Below are 9,395 nucleotides of genomic sequence, written 5' to 3'. Positions count from 1 at the left end.
AACTGCAAGCTCCTGAAAAATGTGGGCCAAGGACATTATGTATGTAAAGTCACATCTTAGGAGGACTCACCTTGGAGCAGCCAAGCAGGGAGAAACTAGAAACTGGCTGTAGCACTTCAACATGGAGTTCTGTGCTGTAGGTTAGAATATAGATGTCAGATCTTGAAGTACAAAGGATTCTATGACTCACTAGATGGGAGGAGAGAAGGAGGATGAGCTGTGTTACTACAAGAATGGAATAGAGGTCTTTTTACACCAGAGCATGTAGATATACTGCATCCTTTTTCATTGTTGCATAGTATTCTACTGTATGTTTGTACCAAAGTATTTTTTTAACTTAACTCAATTTTGATCTCACCCACCCTTTTGTCAACTTTAAACAGTCTAATTACAAATGAAAAGCTTGTTCTTGTGCATCCTCACCTTATAAGTAAATATCAGAGGAAAATGTTTAAAAAAAAAAAATGCTTTTGCTCCCATGGGAAGTGTTGCAAGGTTACTGACATAGTTTTGGAGTCGATGCTCCCAAGATACCATCTTCTCAGGGACCGTCTGATTCATCTCTTCAAGCCTAGAATAAATCACAATGTCCAACAGACAAAAGGGCCTCCAAAAACTATCAACTTAATGTAACCTCGGCAAAATAGTTATAGAAGCCTTACGCTAAAGCGATCAAAAGGAGACAATACAAAGAATGGGACTATCCAGGACATCCAGGAGTGGCAGACCATGATATGGACAGAGTGGCCAGTAAACCAACACCTGGGAGTAGGAATGTAACTCCATCACCTCTTTCAAGTATCTCCTGCTTGATCATGTTCCTCCCATCACAATTTGTCCACACTGGTAAAACATGTCAATATCTAAGCTGCTTAGAACAGAGCAATAAAAGTTCCTAGGAATAAATAAGGCAAACTTCCAGTGTCTTGGTGAGAAGGGGGCAAAAGCACAACATTTGGAAGAGTCTCAAACAAGACACCGACAGCAAAGGAAAACTGAGCCCTCCCTGTCTTAACGAAGACTCTCTGCTTCCGGTGGCTTACTTATTCCTCTTAAAGTTCTGAGTCCAATTCCCTCATCTCTTCTCCTGCTTGGCTTCTCCAGTTCTCACCTCACGCCCTTCTCCGATGTTTCCTCCATTTCCTAAGATGTTTAAAATGCCCATTTTTTTCATCTCAAGAACTCTGACATCTCAATACTGCAATTATTCCTTTTCCGATCACATAAAAAACATGGAGAGGAAGAATAATCATCAGAGGCTTGCACGATTTATGAAAGGGAGAATGAGAAAGAATTGTCTCGTAAAGCAGACTCAAGGGGACTCAAGGCCCAGGTGTCTACAGCCTTAGATCAAATAATTAAAATGTTAGGGAATCATAATATCTTAACAAAACATAACCAGAAATAATTTGGGCATAGCAACAGCAGAAAATTTACCTTCTCCCAAGATATTTTCTCACAAAGAGAGAAAATATGATATGATAGTTGGCACAGATTAATCGAGGCTGCAAAAAAATACTAGAATCTCATCATATAAAAACCTCCCCAAAAGATTCTATATCTCCATATGCACTTCTCATGAACTCCTGACTGCAGTCTGACTCCCATCTTAAAAGTGTCCCGGAAATTTCTCATCTTCCGTTATTCAGATGACATTTCTATGCTTATGTGACATGGTCTCTGTGACTTTTGCCATTTTTGGCCACTATTTTTTTCCTTTGCACACTTATTCACATCATACTCTCCTGACTTTTCTCCCTACATCTTCTAGGCATTCCTCTGTAGGCGACCACCCCGATTTGTCTGGAACTTTCCCAGTTTCAGCACTAAAAGTGCCAGGTCCTGAGAAACCCCTCACTCCAGGGCAAACTGGAATGATTGGTGGCTCGAGTCTTAAGTTTTCTTTGAAGGTTTTGTGTCTCCCACTCACTACTAAATATCAGTGTTCCAGGGGCTCAACCTTAGCCCTCTGACCCTTTCACCCTATAAAGTCTTCTTGGTGACTTCATTCAACTCAAGACTTTAAAGCCATTGATATATTTGTATGATAATTATCAAATCCATATCTTCTCCAAACCCAAACTACCTGTATAGCTTAATGAATCAAAACAGAAACCATCTCTACAAAACTAGCTTCTTACTCTCTGTCTTGGTAAATAACCAACAATGTCCATCACCTAGTCTGCCAAACCAAAACAAATCTCAAAGTCTTTCATAATTCCTCCTTCTCTCTCACCCTTATTGAGTCTACCTTCTAGATATTCATCCCAACTCCCCAACCCCGTCTCCATTTCTCATACACAGCTTTTATTCAGTCTTCATAATTCCCCACCTGAAATATTATAATTCACCCTTGCCAATCTTGCAGGCTTTCTAAAATGCTAATCTAATTAATCTTTTTTCAATCATTTAATGGTTCATTCTGTAGCTTTTCAGAGTAAAATTCCATCCTTTAGTTTAGACACTAAGATCTTCATAATCTGACCCCTGCAGACCTCTGTAGCCTTCTCTCACCAACTATTCCATCTCCAGGCTTGGGTCCAATCCTTCCAAACACCTGCAGGTCTCAGTAGCCAACACACTATTTCTCACCTATGAGCCTTCCCCACTGCCCTTCCCTCCATTAGAAACGCTCATTTCCAACACTCTGGACTTTTCCAATTCAGATAATGATACTTCTGTCTGACTTGGCTGTCGCCATTGGACAACCATAGCATCCTTTAGCATGGCATATATTACTCAGTATTCTTATCATTGGTTATGTGTATGTTTTAATCAACTTGAGAATATAATTCATGTTATTTGCTCTTGTAAATCCAACAATTAATACAACAGTGATCACTAAAGGCTTCTTAAATTAAAAAATGAATAAATAAGCAAATGGTTTAATGCCTGGAAACCAGATGGGATGGCTGTAAATGACCTTTATTTTTTAAAGTTGATGATTCCACATTTTCCAACAGTTTAGAAGCTAGAGAAGTTGCCAGGGCAGTGAGAATGAAAGCAAGGTTCCCACTGATGAGAAAGTTTTGTGAAGGTACTTAGTTTAAAATATCTATACATTTATAAATGCGTTGTCGATTTTCACAAAAACCTGTTCAATAAATAAGTAAAGCAATAAAGCAATCATTGTAGGACTGTCTTTGACCCTATATCAGCTGAGGAACTGAGCACACAAGCAGGAAATGTTCTGTAGACAAGAAGAATAAGACATAATCCTTGCCCTCCAGGTCACCAATCATTTCTTTGGGAGACAAGACACACAAACGCCACACATGCAAGACGGCATTCGATAAAGATCTCACAGAAAAGAGACTTCTTGCCTTGGTCTGGGTCAGAAAAGACTTCACAGAGAATGAGGACCTGGGAACTGACTTTGAGGGAGAATCTAAATGACACTGACAGAAAGAAGAAATATAAACCAAAGTGCGGAAAATGGCCTTACCACTTAGTAAGGGCCAAATTTGCCATCACATTCATCTGCTGATGAAGGCATCAGCCAAATGAAGCTAAAAATAAGAATGAGCAGGACTATAGGGCCAGCCAAAATGCCACAACGGACTCAATATGCTGTACCTCAAATGTCCAGTGGTGGTCAAAGGACAAAGGTCCCATGGGAGTTGTCAGGTGATGAAGGAAATGGTGTCGATTAAGTAACTGGCCCCCAAACCTACTGAAAAATGAAGAAAACAGACAGAAATTAAGATATTTTTGTTACCGTAGTAATGTAAGAATTAATGGGGAAATCAGAACACTAATTTTCCAGGAGCCCTCATTGACTGGGAAGTCTCAGACACAGGATGTGATACAGCCAGACTACGAACCTAAGAATTTAGAACAGACCAGCATGCCAGAGGCTGCAGAGGGACTACCCAAGCAGAAGAAATTTAAATTCTCCATGAGGAACCGTATTAATAAACACTTTCTTGTAAAAGAGATAACGCATTATCATCTAATCAAGAAAACTAGACCCAGTTAGTAATAATGAGGTTATAGAAACCCCAGAAACTGCCGGGTAGTCACAAAGGGGGACTTTGATACTGTAGTGGCACAGATGTAGAGCTGAGCTCTCTGGACAGAACGAACGACTTCCTCACTGGAGCTCAGTGCCCCACATGAGAAGATGGGGTCAGGAAGGGCCGTGCCTTAGAAGAAGATCGGCAGCCTCAGTCACCACGTGTCCCTTGGGGGAACAGGGAATGGCAGAGTAATCAACTCATCCTGGTTTGCCCAGGTCTGTCCTCATTTTAAAATGGAAAGCGCCTTGTCCTGGGAACCTCCCAGTCTCAGGCAAACCTAGGTGGTTGGTAGCCCTTGCTAGAGCAGAAGCTCAAACATCAGAAAGGCCTGGGGTTCAGACTGGGATCTGTCCCTTAACAGCCTGCGTGGCCTTGGTGCCTCACTTTACTCTCTGAGTTGCAGTGTGGAAATGGAGGGATCATTAGTATCTGCCTCTGCTATGCAGTTGAGCCTTTTGAAATTGCCTTTTTTTGGGGAGAGGGTCAAAAAAGGCCACATATTATTATGGTTCTACCTAATACATCATAGTGCAATTTGTAAGACATCATAGTGCAATTAGTAAGATTGCGTCTATGAGAATATGTGGTAAACAATAGTTTATAATTATAATAATAATAATAATTATTATTATTATTATTATTATTATTATAAAATGACCCTTTATTGCCAATAGCTAAATGGACACAGCTTAAAGTGACAAAAGTCCTCACTCAGTGAGGCACCCTTGTTTTGGAATATTTTTAAAACTTCCAAGAAAATTACCACTCTCTTAAATTTCCTCATGTAAAATTTTTTCCCATCCTTGATTAATGGTCATTCTGATGTTTACCAAATAATCGGAGAGCAAACCAACAAAACCAAAGAGTTCTGACGTCTGATTTGCTCTTAAAACAAGAACGCATTTCTAAATTGCATTTAGATTAAAAAAAAAAAGTGATACATATATACACAATGGAACATTACTCAGCCATAAAAAAAAGGAATGAAATCTCGCCATCTGCAACAACATGAAAAGACCTAGAGGGTATTATACCATGGAAATAAATAAATACATTCATTAAAAGACTCATGAAACCAGAAACAAACCACAGAAATGGCCCTGCTTTGGTCATTGGGAAATATGGAGAAATGAGGCCTCTTGTTGCTGGAGACCATAATAACTTTGTGTCACCCAGAAATACAAAGGAGACAGAGCTCCGTTCCTTAAAAGAAAAAGGAAAAGGAAGGTGTAAGAAATGAAAGCTCTACAGAAAGGACACGATCTGTCTTCTGGGCCAGACGTGAGCTTAGACAGGGAAAGTGATTTAGAGCTATTGAAATAGGCCCCTTTGGGCAAAGGCAGCTCGGTGAACCTTCTCTGACTTCATGGAACATTCGCATGATATCTATAACAAGTATGCAGCTTCTAGAAAATCTAACTGCTTCAAACACCCACACTGACTTTGCAAAAACAACATAAACAAAAATTACAAACAGAAGCCCCAGACTCGAAGAGAGTGGCATCGCCAGCCACACCATAATAAGAATAAAACTAGCACAGCCACAGTATCCATATGGAAAGAGGACAGACCATATTCCTGCAGGTGGTCTCCGCTATTTGAAGTGTATTTACAGGACTCAATACTATGTGCTAATTTGTAAATAAAGCCTTTATTTCCTTTATAATGCTGAAAATTGTTATCTCCTTTAGGAAAAGAAATTTTTCTCCAGTCCTGACGGAGCAGCAAATGGCTTAACACAGGCAGCATTCAACTAACTTTGGGAGTCATACCTGCTGCCAAGGCCCTTTCAGAACATGGAAAACGGGGTCTAGAGCCAGGCCAATTAGTCGGTTAGTGGGGACACCTGCTCCTCCCTTCCCGCCACTTGTTTGCCAGTGGCAGTACCCTGGCACACTCGCTGCAACTGGACCTCAGCAATGGACAGTGAGGAGAATGAGGCAGACAGCTGCAATTAACCCGACCGCACACGTATACATGTGCACACACACAACCACGGACACACACACATCTGGAACTCTTCCCACCCTTGGGATCTTACTAAGAGGCAGAGAACTCCCACCCAGAGGGTGGAGACAGCGTAAGCCCAAGAAAGTCTCAAATTTTGGCAGCTAATTATAACAGGAAGTAGAGTGAGAACTCATCACAAATGTCAGTCCTAGCTGAAATCCAGTGACCCAGATCAAAAGTACCTAATATTTGAAAGTTTCTCAGGTACCAATGAGGTTCTCAAAGATCCTGCCCAGAAGTCTAGCAATATGATGATGATGATGATGATGATGATGGTGATGATGATGGTGATAACAGCTCACATTTATTAAGCACTTATCCAGGCTTGGTTTTAAGAACTTTGTATGAATTAACTCTCAACAACTCTGTGAAGTGAGACCTACGATTTCCTTCAGTCTCTGTATTAGATAATTGAGAACCAAAGAGTTAAATTATTGTCCGGGGGTCAGTGAAACCAGGCCAGCTGGCTCCAGAGCCTGACAATGTTGGACAGCCCTTTAAATGGTCCCTGACGAGTCCTTTCTGCCCGAATACCTCCAAAGCAGGCAACTCTTAACATCGCCAGCTCTGATTGTTAGATTCATCGGTGACAATATATACCATTGCATGTGCCCTTTTTATCAGCAATTGCACTCCAGGAATTTAATACACAAATGCACATGTAGACAGTTATTTATTGGTGCCTGGTTGTAGTTTGTACAGAAAATAACCCAAATTTCCATCGGGAGATAACTAGTTAAATATATTATGGGACAGCCAACCCGGGAGCTAGTCCAGAGCGCCTCTGCTCTGTCCCATCCGGCCTGCAGGCTCACGGTTCAGCGAGTGGGCAGCACCTTGCGGGGAAGTAAACCACGCCCCTTCCTCTAGTGGGAAGTAAACCACGCCCCTTCCTCTAGGTGGAAGCATCCCCAGTGTAGGGCGCTGGCACACACCATACAGTGGCCATAGAGTCCGCAATGAATTACCACACAGCAGCGGAAAAAAGAAGCACGCATACGTCCACACATGTCCGCACATGTCCACACATAGCGTGCCCCTCCACCACTGCTGGGGAGCACACAGGACCTGATGACTATACCCACTTCTGGGTCTAGCCAATTGGCGGGGGTGGAGGAATGTGCTTTTTACTTGTAAGTCTTTGGGCCGTTTTGGGGTTAGCATTTTTACATGTATGTGTGAACCAAGCATACCTTAAAATTTTTTTGTTTTTTAATTTTAAAAAGTTTAAATAAAATAAAATAAAATATTCATTATTGAACAATCACAAACAGATGAGAAAAAACTTAATGTCCAACAATTTAGAGAATAGATAAGTATATATATGAGGACACATCTTTAGTGAAATAATGTACAATTATTAAAAGTTGGGGATGTAAAAGCTATTTAGCAAAGAGCCAAAATGTTTAGATGATGTTAATATAAGAGCAAAATCCCATAGTGTATGGACAGTGTAATTACAATCACAATAATGTGAAGAAAATGGTCTTCTCTCAGAAGCCAGAATGAGCATTTCTCCTAAAGGCAGTGATGGGGACCTACCTTTGTTGGAAAGATGGTTCGATAAGCCTTTTGGAGCAGAAGCTGAGCCCTTCAAGTTTCTCCTCCAAATCCCCAGGGAAAGTGTCAGTGATATCTACTTTGCTCCCTAATGACACTTAAAGTGAATGGATTCTTTTTACCACGAAGGCAGCCAACCTTAGATTACCCTTCAAAGTACAAGGAAGAAAAGAAGGGCTGAAATAAACTACAGCAAATTGCTAAGCAGTCATATTAGCAAGGAGTTCCCATAATTCTCTTACTTTTTAATTTGGGCAATGTGGTTTTATTACCTCTATACTTTTTTAAATGTTTAGATGTCTGTATTTAGAGCAATGAGAAGCAACTGTGCTGTAAAAGGCAGCTGGAAGTCCTATAGAAGAGATTAGTAGGAAGGCTTAGCAATGAAACCTCCATCTTTCTCAGATCCTCAGGGTTTTAGGTTCTTTCTGCCCTCGTGTTCAGAGGGGAGTCTGAGCTGTGTGGGGGTGGGGGAGAAGGGGAGGTTGGGGAGCAGGATAGGCAAGGAGCACCTTAGGGGCAGAAACAACCGATATTTTCTCTACATTTTTAAAAATATCTTACCCAAGGAATGCAATTCAGATAACCAGGCCGATAGAGAAAATAAAGCTTAGTACAGGGAAAACCATCAGAAAGACAAGTGGGTCCTAGAGCAAATTAAGCCTGAAACATCGCTGGAGGAAAAATGACAAAACAGAAGCTGTCCTACTTCAGGTAGACCAGTGAGAAGGCAGGGTTCTTTGGAAATGACAATAATGCTGAGGGAAAGAGAAAGCAGCAGGAAAAGAGGAAGACCAAATATGAGACGGATTCACTCCATAAAAGAAGCCATAGGCAGGAATCTACAGGACACTGTGGGCAGGACACTTGGAGCCCACTCAACTTCACGTAACAGAGAGGGAGAGGGAGAGGGAGAGAAAGAGGGGGCGGCGGGGGTAGGGAAGGAGAGAGAGAGAGAGAGCACCCGTGAGAGCACGTGTGAGCAAGCAAAATCAACAGAATTTCTGGAATATATCTGTTCCACAGAGTATATAACTAGACAGTCATGAGGTTGGTTGCCCCAAAGAACACAATGTGTGGTCACATTTGACATTTAAGTAGGTGGATAACTTTGAGATGATAATATAAACCATATTTTTAATGCGCTTACCTCTGGTATTCTGTTCGGACCACAGAACATGGGATTTGTGGCCAACAATAAAGCCCCAATCCTGCTTCTTGAACATATCATGACTTCCCATATTGCTTCAGCCTCTAAGCCTCAGCACCACTATCTATAAAAGGAGAATGATAACAACGAATACCCTTCAAAGTTATTTCGAGCATTAAATGAGATGATAGATGTGAAAAGCCCCCTCATCATTTTAAAGTGCTCTGTAACACTATATTATCTAAAGTGACCAAGATCTATGCTGGTTCAGAAGATATAGAACAGTTTCCCCCAAGTAATATAAATGACTAAGACATAATCTTTGGATCTTACATAATTCTATAGCATTAGCAATTTAAATGTTGTCAGTAAACTTAAAACTATATATTGCCTCCTCGTTTTTATTTTATTTCCATGTGTATTTATAAATAGAATCTGGCTTACTTTTTAACTTTTTTAAGGAGCCTGAATAAATAAAAAGACCTTTGAAAGTATGGTTGTCTGGAGAGGAGGTAATGTCACTTTCTTCTAGTCACCTCTCAAAATGTAGCAACACATTTTGACAACCCCTAACAATTCCACACTCTTTAATCGGAATATTTCCTCTTGCTCTTTAATTGATACTTCTAGATAAAAATATTCTAAGGTCTCCTTTC

The sequence above is a fragment of the Pteropus medius genome, unplaced genomic scaffold (genome assembly GCF_902729225.1).
Source record: "Pteropus medius unplaced genomic scaffold, Ma_sr-lr_union100, whole genome shotgun sequence".
Taxonomy (NCBI): domain Eukaryota; kingdom Metazoa; phylum Chordata; class Mammalia; order Chiroptera; family Pteropodidae; genus Pteropus; species Pteropus medius.
This window is presented reverse-complemented; position numbering follows the sequence as displayed.